At 37.8% G+C, this 13,804-nt stretch overlaps 2 protein-coding genes across 6 annotated transcripts in view; one reads left to right on the plus strand and one right to left on the minus strand.

Moving 5' to 3' along the window:
• cep89 (centrosomal protein 89) overlaps positions 1 to 13,804 on the plus strand; it is a 134,857-nt gene that overhangs the window by 85,838 nt on the left and 35,215 nt on the right. The window lies entirely within an intron of this gene.
• Positions 1 to 13,804, minus strand: part of LOC136759166 (E3 ubiquitin-protein ligase RNF182) — a 28,598-nt gene that overhangs the window by 7,387 nt on the left and 7,407 nt on the right. For 2 of the 3 annotated variants that reach the window (XM_066714041.1, XM_066714039.1), the window contains exon 2: positions 9,646 to 9,730. The exons of the other annotated variant lie outside the window; for it this stretch is intronic. The gene's annotated coding sequence lies outside the window, so the exon portion shown is untranslated. The remainder of the gene's footprint in view (positions 1 to 9,645; positions 9,731 to 13,804) is intronic. 3 annotated transcript variants of the gene reach the window in all.

A 13,804-nucleotide genomic window follows, 5' to 3' on the forward strand; every position in this document is an offset into this window, starting at 1 on the left:
GGGTGGATATATGGATTTGTACTTGTAATTTTAATGTGACAATATGGATTATTTTGTGGAATTAGTTTTGAATGACCCAATTTAATATTGTTGCTACTCACGTATTTCATGATATGTTGAACTAACACTGTACATTTTTTTTGTATTTATGAATTAATTAACTGCTATTTTACCACCAATCGTGAAGCTTGGAATTTTAGTGGAAATTAATTGTAAACAGCAACGGCATGAGAAACAGTGTGCATTCATACTGCATTTTATATCTATGGAAAATACACTACTGTTTACTCCTATTATAAAAAAACATTTTAAGTTTCCACATTGTACTGTTGTACTGTACTGTACCTGTTTTTATATAACCTAGGAGCATATATAACTTATTCATGGTCTTTGCTTAATGATGGTAGAAAACGTGGACATATTTAAACTTCACCCTATTTACAGTTAGATTCATGAACACGTTTATTTGAACAATAAGTAGCTGATAATAACTCAGTTACTGGCAATATAATTGGCTACCCATAAACATATATTACATTGTGTTCAAAATGTAGAATGGTGTCCCCTAAAAGTAGAAGTAACAATGTAGAAGCAACATATTGTTACATTCTACATTTTCTCCCCTGCTCAAGAAAGCACATGTACAGGCCCGTCTGAAGTTTGCCAATGAACATCTGAATGATTCAGAGGAGAACTGGGTGAAAGTGTTGTGGTCAGATGAGACCAAAATCGAGCTCTTTGGCATCAACTCAACTCGCAGTGTTTGGAGGAGGAGGAATGACCCCAAGAACACCATCCCCACCGTCAAACATGGAGGTGGAAACATTATGCTTTGGGGGTGTTTTTCTGCTAAGGGGACAGGACAACTGCACCGCATCAAAGGGACGATGGACGGGGCCATGTACCGTCAAATCTTGGGTGAGAACCTCCTTCCCTCAGCCAGGGCATTGAAAATGGGTCATGGATGGGTATTCCAGCATGACAATAATCCAAAACAAACAGCCAAGGCAACAAAGGAGTGGCTCAAGAAGAAGCACCTTAAGGTCCTGGAGTGGCCTAGCCAGTCTCCAGACCTTAATCCCACAGAAAATCTGTGGAGGGAGCTGAAGGTTCGAGTTGCCAAACGTCAGCCTCGAAACCTTAATGACTTGGAGAGGATCTGCAAAGAGGAGTGGGACAAAATCCCTCCTGAGATGTGTGCAAACCTGGTGGCCAACTACAAGAAACGTCTGACCTCTGTGATTGCCAACAAGGGTTTTTCCACCAAGTACTAAGTCGAAGGGTTCAAATACTTATTTCCCTCATTAACATGCAAATCAATTTATAACTTTTTTTTAAATGCGTTTTTCTGGATTTTTTTGTTGTTATTCTGTCTCTCACTGTTAAAATACACCTACCCTTAAAATTATAGACTGATCATTTCTTTGTCAGTGGGCAAACGTACAAAATCAGCAGGGGATCAAATACTTTTTTCCCTCACTGTATATAACCAAAGAAGATTATAAAAAGTTTGAATGTAAAAGTCAATAGGTCAGTGCAAGGTTAATTGTATATTTACCAGTGAAGGTTTGTGTGGCAGCAGCATATGAGCAGCAAACCTAATCATTTGAACCTATTCTTTTGAACTCCTTGATTTCCATCAGGGTTAAGGATTTTCAAAGAATGAAAAATGCCATTTACGTGTGTCCAAGGGTGCAAAGGTTTATTCACTTGATAGATATTTGAGGGTAGTTTTGAACTGTAAAAACTTCACTCAGACATTCATGCATTTTCAGATTTTTTTCTTTTTTTGTAACCAGCAAAGGTTTCACTAATGTTTAATGCTAAATCACATTTAGATTGTAACCCACTAGAAACATTTTATCTTTTTTTATGCCCAATACAATTAAAATTTACTTATGTACTTGTAGCAGCAACACACCTCATATTATCCTCAGACAGATCTTTAATTCCTTCATTCATTAGCCCTACAGCCAAATATATAGCCTAGTATTTATTGTGATTTTTTTTAAATGATCCCAAAACTTTCAGATTTTTGCATTTTATTTTGTGTTAATTTCCCAACAAGCCAGAGCAATTATCATACACACTGTGTCCAGTATCACTTGGCAACCATATGTTAACAGTATTATTATTATTAGGCTTCCAAGCACAAAGTACAACTGCCTTATGGCCCTCTATTACATGTATTCAACAGAAGTTGATCGTTTGATCTGTTTGGCAGACATGTTGTGTCATTTGATAAAACTTCTGGCATCTTACACTTCTCCACAACCGTAATGCCCACTGTGCCAAAAATTGGCATGTAAGACGGTACTATAGAATACTACCACCATTATTCATAGCGAACTGCTAAACCTAAAAACATGGCTGCCGTGGACCAATCAAAAATAACCTCTACGTGGGCACATACCTTACACATTTTCTACACACTGGAATGCAGTACTCATATGAAACTTCACACATAAGTTCATGCTCAACCTATAACCAGAAACTGAAGATGATGGGGTACATGGTATAGCTGCCATAATGGATAATAAATTTCTACATGTGAGCATATTAAAATGCCTACATCTCCGGACCTATAGGGCCCATTGTGCTGAAAATTTGCATATGTGACAATGGCTATGTTTACATGTAGAGGATTGTGTCAATCCAAATGAATTGATTCTGATTGATAATTCCAAATATAACTGTTTATATGTACACTAACACAAGGCAATTCGTTGGAGGTATTCATTTATATAAACAAGGGATGTAATTTGAATACATTTTTTGCACATTCGTAGTGCACCCTTTAGCGTCAAGGTTACTATGACAATAAAAAGCTCATACCATTATTGACAATGGTAGCAGTAACAGTGCTGTGCACAGCCTTGTTGGGGGGAGGAGAGGATGCGGTTGGGACAAATAAGGAACTTAAAAAAAAAGGGCCACCCCTGCACCCCTTCTCTGCACGTCCCTGAGCAGTAACCTGTATTGTGTGCTGTACACAATACTTGTATTTCATTAAAAAAGAATACAGAAAATTTGACATGGTCAGCAAAATATACTCCTTATGCTCTTGTTTAACGTTAGAAGGTGAAAACCAGAATTATTGTACTGCAGTACCAATTTGATTTAAATGATAAGCTTGATGCCCATACCTCCCTCTTTGAGAAGAGATCACTGGGTAAAAGTATGGAGCAAAGATTGGTGGGAGAGAGGTGTGCTGCTGGAGTTTACACATTTTTGCCACTCACAATGTTTTTGGATTTAACTGCATTACGCAAATGAACAGACATGAGCAAAAAGAACCCATAGTTTCCAAAAGAGAAAGTAGTCGGATTAAAGCGTTTACATGGCTATTAGATGTTAATATTCTTCTATTGAAAAGATTATAAAAGGTCTACACCACCCCTTTCATTCAGATTAAAATTGATAGCCTGTATTATCAAAACTACTTTACCCATGCAAAACGTATTTTCTTTCATTATGACATTCTGTCGCTTACACGGTATGGCGGTCATATCTCTGAATTGAAATACACAACTCAAATAGCACAAGCCTGTAAATGTATATTATATCCATTGCCCTTGAAATGTACACATTCCATAACACAAGCATGAAGAATACAAACAATATTATTATTATGATTAATATTATTAAAGTTATATTCGTTACAGTAGTAGTAATACCAGTAGTACCTTTGGTGTTACAGTCCTACATTGAAGTAAGTTTGGGATGTTAGGGACCATTATTGTCCACCCAAATTTAAGTGCTTTCCCAGACCAGATTATTATTATTATTATTATTATTATTATTATTATTATTATTATTTTACTTAGTGCTATTATTTGAAGTGCCACAGTCATTAATGTAATTGTCTTGTTCTGAATGTCACCAATTTGTAATTGACTTTTGTTCGAGGTTTTATACATGGATGCATATTTATATTTTGAAGACAGGTGGCCCATTTAAAGGAATATATAATCCTTCTGATGAGCTTAAAAGCATACTGAAATGTATAATTAAAATGAAAACATCTCTTTTGAGTGAGAGCACATAGTGTTCTAACACTGAAGTTCTGGAATAGCTGATTACTATGTAACATTAAGAAGAAAAGCTTAATTAATTAACAAACAATAGCAGTACAAAACTATTCAAATTCACCTTCAAAACAAAGTTAAGGTAATAATTTATACTTTTTTGCTGGACAGTCTTTCTAGCTTCTGTCAAGCAATGTGCTGTTTTTTTTCCAATGCTGGTCAATATCCATAGCTTGAAAGCACAGCAGAGTACAAAGCTCCACACAGCATACAACCCATAGCCTTTCAGTAGCCTGCTGCTGTCTGACATTTACAACTTTCCTTGTTATTTTCAAAACCAATCCTTTCAAGATTACACACCATATTCCTCCTCCAATACAAACCCCTTAAAGGTGGGTAGTATACAGCAGTGTGGTAATGTTATCTATACAAGCCCCCTTTCATAACATAGATTTATATATTTAGTAATGTGTGATTTAATTACAGTGTGAGGACAGTCACCCGCACTTCCTTGTAACCACAGTATGCTCGGTTTTCCTGTACTTATAAAAAGCTGAAACTGCTTTTCTGTTTAACTATGTATCTTAATAACATTTAAGTAGAATTCTGTACTAAATGGTTTGTTTGCAATGAGACATTGATTAAACATTCATTGAAACCTCTGTTTGCAAATTTAGTTATAGCATATTTTTAAAAGGGTTTTTCAACATGACATTCTGTTTATATAGTTTAATCATACAGTGTTCTATAAATGTCTTGAAATTATTGTTATAATTCTTGATTATTATTTAGTATATGTAAAAGGTGAAGGTGAATATGATAAAAAGTTGAAAATCGTATAACATATATATATTACACAGTCCTGTGCAAAGGTTTTAGGAAAAAATGCTGTAAAGTAAGAAGGCTTTCAAAAACAGACATGTTAATATATTATATTTATCAATTAACTAAATGCAATTAACTAGTAGCAAAGTGAGTGAACAGAAGAAATGTGTATCGCTCTCCATCCCTTCGGTGAACAAATTGCCTTCTGCACCTGCCATTTTTCTGCACCCCAGTTCCTGTGTCTTCATGCATTGTTGAGTTGCTTGGCCTTGTTGCCACGTCAGAAGTATGGCTTTTTGGGCGCAAGTCTTCCATGAAGGCCACTTCTGACCAGACTTCTCCGGACAGTAGATGGATGTACCAGGGTCCCACTGTTTTCTGCCAATTCTGAGCTGATGGCACTGCTGGACATCTTCCGATTGCGAAGGGAAGTAAGCATGATGTGTCTTTCATCTGCTGCAGTAAGTTTCCTTGGCTGACCACTGCGTCTATGGTCCTCAACGTTGCCCATTTCTTTGTGCTGCTTCAAAAGAGCTTGGACAGCACATCTGGAAACCCCTGTCTGCCTTGAAATGTCTGCCTGGGAGAGACCTTGCTGATGCAGTATAACTAGCTTGTGTCTTGTTGCTGTGCTCAGTCTTGCCATGGTGTACGACTTTTGACAGTAAACTGTTTTCAGCAACCTCACCTTGTTAGCTGAGTTTGGCTGTTCCTCACCCAGTTTTATTCCTCCTACACAGCTGTTTCTGTTTCAGTTAATGATTGTGTTTCAAGCTACATATTGAATTGATGATCATTAGCACCTGTTTGGTATAATTGTTTAGTCAAACACCTGACTATATGCCTACGAAATCCCTGACTTTGTGCAAGTGTACCTAGAAGAACTGATGCTGTTTTGAAGGCAAAGGGTGGTCACACCAAATATGGATTTGATTTAGATTTTTCTTCTGTTCACTAACTTTTGCATTTAGTTATTTGATAAATATAATCTATTAACATGTCTATTTTGAAAGCCTTCTTACTTAACAGCATTTTTATCCCAACTGCCTAAAACTTTTGCAAAGTGCTGTGTATATATATACAGTGAGGGAAAAAAGTATTTGATCCCCTGCTGATTTTGTATGTTTGCCCACTGACAAAGAAATGATCAATCTATAATTTTAATGGTAGGTGTATTTTAAGTGAGAGACAGAATAACAAAAAAATCCAGAAAAACGCATTTCAAAAAAGTTATAAATTGATTTGCATGTTAATGAGTGAAATAAGTATGTGATCCCCTATCAATCAGCAAGATTTCTGGCTCACAGGTGTCTTTTATACAGGTAACGAGCTGAGATTAGGAGCACTCTCTTAAAGCAATCAATCAATCAGATTCCAAACTCTCCACCATGGCCAAGACCAAAGAGCTGTCCAAGGATGTCGGGGACAACATTGTAGACCTACACAAGGCTGGAATGGGCTACAAGACCATCGCCAAGCAGCTTGGTGAGAAGGTGACAACAGTTGGTGCGATTATTCGCAAATGGAAGAAACACAAAATAACTGTCAGTCTCCCTCGGTCTGGGGCTCCATGCAAGATCTCACCTCGTGGAGTTTCAATGATCATGAGAACGGTGAGGAATCAGCCCAGAACTACACGGGAGGATCTTGTTAATGATCTCAATGCAGCTGGGACCATAGTCGCCAAGAAAACAATTGGTAACACACCACGCTGTGAAGGACTGAAATCCTGCAGCGCCCGCAAGGTCCCCCTGCTCAAGAAAGCACATGTACAGGCCCGTCTGATGTTTGCCAATGAACATCTGAATTATTCAGAGGAGAACTGGGTGAAAGTGTTGTGGTCAGATGAGACCAAAATCGAGCTCTTTGGCATCAACTCAACTCGCCGTGTTTGGAGGAGGAGGAATGACCCCAAGAACAGCATCCCCACCGTCAAACATGGAGGTGGAAACATTATGCTTTGGGGGTGTTTTTTTGCTAAGGGGACAGGACAACTGCACCGCATCAAAGGGACGATGGACGGGGCCATGTACCATCAAATCTTGGGTGAGAACCTCCTTCCCTCAGCCAGGGCATTAAAAATGGGTCGTGGATGGGTATTCCAGCATGACAATGACCCAAAACACACAGCCAAGGCAACAAAGGAGTGGCTCAAGAAGAAGCGCATTAAGGTCCTGGAGTGGCCTAGCCAGTCTCCAGACCTTAATCCCATAGAAAATCTGTGGAGGGAGCTGAAGGTTCGAGTTGCCAAACGTCAGCCTCGAAACCTTAATGACTTGGAGAGGATCTGCAAAGAGGAGTGGGACAAAATCCCTCCTGAGATGTGTGCAAACCTGGTGGCCAACTACAAGAAACGTCTGACCTCTGTGATTACCAACAAGGGTTTTGCCACCAAGTACTAAGTCGAAGGGGTCAAATACTTATTTCACTCATTAACATGCAAATCAATTTATAACTTTTTTGAAATGCGTTTTTCTGGATTTTTATGTTGTTATTCTGTCTCTCACTGTTAAAATACACCTACCATTAAAATTGTAGACTAATCATTTCTTTGTCAGTGGGCAAACGTACAAGATCAGCAGGGGATCAAATACTTTTGTCCCTCACTGTATATATATATATATATATATATATATATATAATTTTTTTTTTTTTTTTTTTATTATTATTATTTTTTTCTAAGAGCCTTAGGGATATAAATGAAAAAAGCTAAATATAAGGTGATAATACAAAAATATAATATAGGTTTGACACAATGCACAATTGGCTTAAACTGAGATTACAAACCCACTGAATCTGAGTTTGAATGACTTTATCAGCCACTGTGTGAATGTTAATTAATAAAGGCTTACCCAACATTTGAAAACACAGGTCTGCATTTGAGAATCGCTTTTGACTGCCTTTTGTCCGGAAAGCAAAATAACCTTCCCTCCACCATTACCTATGTTAATTGACTCTGCTGCATCTAATCCAGTTGCCATTTTCAGTTCCCTGCTAATGATTTTTCTCAACCATTTGTGAGGTGCCTTTTAGCAACTTCATTGTTTTAGAGAGAATGATCCACTTAATCTCTCTCATAACAGAGAAATGCAAACTCCCATTTTTCAGCCCTTTGGAAGGAGTTATGACACCTTGGCAATAGGCTGTCATTCGCTGGGGGATTTCATCTATTTTTATCCTGCTTGGGATGAGGAATATTCAGTAATTCATCGGCAACCAGACATGCAAACGTTACCCTCTCAGCCCAGGTGTTCGCACTTGAGAGTAGAAGCAAGTGGATGCTTGAGTGAGAGTGAAAGCGCTCTCCTGTCCTTGAGTACCTGTGGAAGGGCCCTCCACTGAGACTCTTGTCTAGTGAAACAGGCCTGCTTGGCTTCACTGGGAGTGTGAGGAAAACAATCGGGAAGCCCATTGCAGAGGGTTGACATATCTGTGGTACAGCAGCTAATGACAGGTTTGGGTTCAATTAAATCCTGTGTCTGTAAACACTGTGACATACCAAGAAACCTATTTTTTTTTGTTTTTAAGAAATGAACATATTCAGTTTTAAACATTCAGCTGGGTTTTGACTGGAGCAGTCTAGGTAAAGTCCAAAAGAGCACAATAGCAGGATTGAACCCACAGCCCTCTGCTCAGAGTCCAGATCCTTAACCCTCAGAGTACTAGGCCCACAGGGGGTGCTCTACGCGACAGGCCTAGAGCGCTCTCAAAAAAATCACAGTGCTTAAAACATAGCCTACAGCCTAAACTGTAATTACAACAGCTTACATGCAGTTCAATACATATTTTATCACTTGCGCTATTGCATAACAGAAAAAACACTTTCAGGAATGAAAAGCAATTGAGGATATTGGTGTGGGGAGGTTAAAATAGTAGATTTTAAATGTATCAGGGTCCCTCAGAAAGTAATGCCCCACATTGTAAAACAAATTAACTCCCCCACAGGCAGAGAAGTGTGGAATTATATTCTGGGGAACCCTCAAAATTACCAGATACAAAATAATGCACATGACAATCTTCACCTTTACAAAAATAGTTTTTTTATTGAACATCTTATGTCCTCTAAATTTTAAATCAAGAACATTACTGTAGTGGTGGAATGCAGATCCTTAAACATCAACTAGTCTCTCTCTCCTGCTGTCTGACTGTAGGTGCCAGTTTACATGTTTACAGTTCAACATGTGTGGTACAGAACAGCCTTCCATGCTAAAGCATCTGTTCTTCCGAAGTAAATGATCCCACATGCGAAAAAGCAACACAAGGAGCAATTGTTGTTGTGAACAATGATGCTGTCCACTTAAAGACCTTTAGTTTTACAAGATAATCTCTTGAGCTCCGTTTAAAGAAAACCATGTATAATGCTAAGCTATCCTCTGTCAGGCTAACCGTGTGTTTTGCTCAGCCTTCTAATTGACATGTCGCTCATGTAAATTACCCCTCATATTGAGTGCACTACTGTAAATGGAGTCGCTGAATCCCTTTCCTTAACCCCCTGATGCGATGTGCTTGCTAGCTTTGATTACTTTGTCTCTATTCAATTTTCCCGCTATACCAAGTGAAGGATTCGAATTCCTGTTCATTTTTCACTGAGGACAAGAAGCCTTCTCTCATGCAAAGGCTACACAATTTGTAACTGGAAAACGGTTGTCTTTTGTGCACCTATGTAAATACTACTATATTTGTTGAATTGAAGAGTTGCTACAGAAATGTAGGTCCCCTGACAAACTCCACCAACCATGACCTGTTATCTCCCCAATTTAAGTTTCAAATTATCAGAATGTCTCAAACTTACCTGACAGTGCCAAACAATGAACTGGCCCGGGAGATTTTGCCTTTGTCTCCTTAAGGTAGAAATCAGGTATAATCATGAGGTATCTCTAAAAATAAATCACAGAATAAAGGGCGTAATCTGGTTAATATTGCTCTCATCTTGAATAACAGACATGTCAATAATTTGCTCAGATGCCCCAGTACAAAAGAGAACAAAGAGGTTCAATGTCCACTGAGAGTTATTTCATAAAACCCATTAACCTCTTGATTTCTTCACATATATTTTTGTTATTATTATTTTGTTAAATATGGCTGAGTGTACCTTTTAATTAAGTACAGTTAATTCAGTCCAGGACATGGCAGGTGTTTGAACCAGGAACTAAACAATGTACACTTGAGCTTTTTGCATTTAACTATGCAATTGCATGCAGCCTCCACTGCAAGCAAGTTCCTGAAAAAAGACAGATGGTTCTCGTTAATGTTATTCTTCTGCAATTTCATTCCACAAACATGGAAAGCACAAAAATGCTCCACTTTTTCTGTTATTAAATCTGTTTAAAATTAATCTTGTGCCAATTCAAGTGTACTTGCATTTTTGCAATGGCAGGGTAGTGCATTTGCTTTGAGATGAAATTGAGTTCTGACAGAGCTCCAGTGAAACTGCATATTGTTTTTTAGGATTTTTTATTTTAATGTATTTATTTATTTGTATTGTCCCTATGACTTGCTTTTTTTGTATGGAAAGAATCAGCAGGCTGTCAAAACCACAATCAGTCTGTTTCCAGATGGAAATAAGGCTATTTTGATGAGAACATTTGGATTTCAGTTCTGAAGCTGTCATGGCTAACAGCACTAAGCAGTATTTTTTTCAGACACAAAAGGAAGGACCAATAGATCACTAGGACAAATTTAAACTGGCAACAAATTAATAATATTTTGTTTTAAGACCAAAAACTAAGATATATGAAGTACTCTTTCTTTTTTGTCTGTGATTCTGCAATAGGATGTGTTGATACTGTTGATACAAACATTGATTATTCATTAGTGTTATGACAGAGACTGTACTGCAATGTATAACATGTTTATTTTCATGTGTTCTCATCACATCCTGTCACTGTTAATCTAGTGGTGGAGAAAGGTCTATCCATACCCAAGTTGGCCTGAAAATGAGAACAAATGGGAATTTAAACACTGACATTGTTGTCATCAGCACTATGTTCTAACAGAATAGTCACTCTACCACATATTAACATACTCTGAATTATTATTTAAAAGATGAAAGTCCATGAAAGTTTACCAAATACTTCAATTTCAAGCAGAAATGGCTTTTGAGGCCACTTTTCACAACTAATTTAGCAGGACTTTAACAGCAGCTTTCTCAGACCTCCAGCTAATCTTGCATTTTGTTTTGCTTTACACACTGCTTTTTGTTTTTTTTAATGAAACTTGAAACTTCAAAAGGAGTAGCCAATCATTGGAAGAGAGACTGAAAACAAATCAGTAGTATTTAAATAAGCTTTATGTATTGTTGATTTAAGGCTCATCGCACTCATAATTAATTGATATATTTTTATTTACATTTCACTGTACAATGGAGCGTCTGATGTCAGATGGTCACATAACCATCCTGATTGATTAAACACCTGCACTGACAAACAAAGAATCGAACAAACAAACTAAATCTATGTCTGTTGTTTGTTTCTTCTATCAGAGTAGAATATCACAAATGAATACCTTTCGTGGTCAATGTTCTGCAGGCCTCTTTTCGAATGCCATCAGGTCACATCCTCCCCCTGAAGATTGATTCTGGCACCTCTCTCTGCACTGCACACATTAACCTGCACTCTGGCAGATGGCCGATGCTTCCTCTGTGCTAAGCACAAGCCAGACAAAGTCATCTTCTAGGTACACTGTGAGGCACTGGTGCTTGTTCATCAGTGCTGCCTTAAAGGTTAATGACTGATTTACATGACAATGGGCAATTTATGCTATGACTGCTGGATCTGCAGCTGGAGTCATGAAGTATTTAATTTGACATGGTGTAGCTTTTGCTCTATTATCAGTATAAATGTACCTGTGGATTAAAAGGTATACATGCTGTGAGCTATGTCGAATGAAAGGTATCGCAGTTTGGTTTAGTGGAATCATCTATGATTGGGAACATTTGATTTTGACTTGATGTTATATGTGTGGGTATGTACAGTACTGTGCAAAAGTTTTAGGCAGGTGTGAAAAAATGCTGTCAAGTAAGAATGCTTTCAAAAATAGACATGTTAATAGATTATATTAATCAACTAATTGCAAAGTGAGTGAACAGAAGAAAAATCTACATCAAATCAATATTTGGTGTGACCACCCTTTGCCTTCAAAACAGCAGTTCTTCTAGGTACACTTGCACACAGTTTTTGAAGGAACTCGGCAGGTAGGTTGGCCCAAACATCTTGGAGAACTAACCACAGTTCTTCTGTGGATTTAGGCAGCCTCAGTTGCTTCTCTCTCTTCATGTAATCCCAGACAGACTCGATGATGTTGAGATCAGGGCTCTGTGGGGGCCATACCATCACTTCCAGGACTCCTTGTCCTTCTTTACACTGAAGATTGTTCTTAATGACTGTCGCTGTATGTAAAGCATTCTTACTTTACAGAATTTTTTCACACCTGCCTAAAACTTTTGCACAGGACTGTATTTTTTCATTTAATATTTTATTTTGCTACCAAGTAAAATGTTCTGCCCACTTTTGGATCCTAATTGCAGACATGTCAAAATGCAAAGTAAACTGGAGATAACTTCCCAAACAGATTAATTTAATAAATATATAGCTAGAAAGATGTACAGATGTATTTAAAAAAATAAACATGCATTAATTTACCATCCATTATAGGATTAGAGGCACTGTAGGTGGTCTTCTATGAACCGTGAGTATGTGTTTTTAGACATTTTGAACAGGATTGCAGCAGTTATTAAGTGCAGAGGTGAGTCTACCTCTTTCGAAATCCATGGTGAACAGTACCTTTTGATACTTCTGCATTTTGCCAGTTCTTTTCATGACTAACTAGTAATAAAGCACTGGCCATCATAGAAATCCTGCTACCCAGAACATTAGGATTAATATTGACAGACTTATTGCTTTCATAAAGAACCAACCTTAACACAGCCCATGACCTCTGGTACAACCCATTACAAGCAAAAAAGGAAGCTCGCTTCTGGTAGCAACTCTATCTGCTGTGATAAACAATCCCAACAATGTTTTTTTGTTGTAAGAAGCACTTCAAGTTTTGTGACGTGTATTTGAAATTGTGTTGTTTCCGCTGGGGGATATATTTTTTTAGTTGACCTTTTGATTTTAAATCTGATTTATCTTCTGGTTCACATTCTGCACAAGTAGAGCAGGGCTGCGCAGTGATCTGAAAACACCAAACTGGCCGGCTCTCCAGGAGGCAAACCAAAGTCAGTGGTGATTTACAAAGATGTAATTATTATGAAGAAAATGGGCTTTCTCTCCTTCTTCTCTGCTGATGCACACTTGACTCTCTGAATGAGTAATTAGATGCACTGTAAAGCAGCCTTATGAGGCTCCTGCTTATTGCGCAGCACATCAGTTGATACTCTGGTTTACAGTGTCCTATCTATAGGCCATGCTCCATTTTAAATAAGGAAGAGACGCTATCTGGACAATTAAAAACAAATTAAAACAAAGGAGAGAAGCCTTGGGATACATTTAATCAATGAGTTCCCTGAAAGAGAAAATAAAAGCCTGGTAGACATCATGAAGAGGAAGTATAGATTTACCTCGAATATATATATATATATATATATATATATATATATATATTTTTTTTTTTTTTTTTTTTTTTTTTCCTAAGGTTTCTAAGCTTACGTCTGAGTCGGATGTAGCATCTATCAATGAGACATTTATACGGGTTGAGTTATCAACATTAGGGCTTCTAACCTTAACAGTACTTCCACAGCAATTTCTGTGCCAACTCCCCCAAGGGATTTTGACAAGCAGAAGGGACTTTGAAGGCAGAATTACACAGCTGGAAACTAGTCAAAGGCTAACTAAGTGCTGCAGACACATCCAACGTAGTATCATCCCCACTCTTGTACATTGAATCCGTCCCACGCACTGGGCATAAGGCTGATATACTGGGGTGGCTGCCTCTGTGAGACAAATCAGCGC

This window comes from Amia ocellicauda, chromosome 9, assembly GCF_036373705.1.
Source record: "Amia ocellicauda isolate fAmiCal2 chromosome 9, fAmiCal2.hap1, whole genome shotgun sequence".
In the NCBI taxonomy this organism is placed as follows: Eukaryota; Metazoa; Chordata; class Actinopteri; order Amiiformes; family Amiidae; genus Amia; species Amia ocellicauda.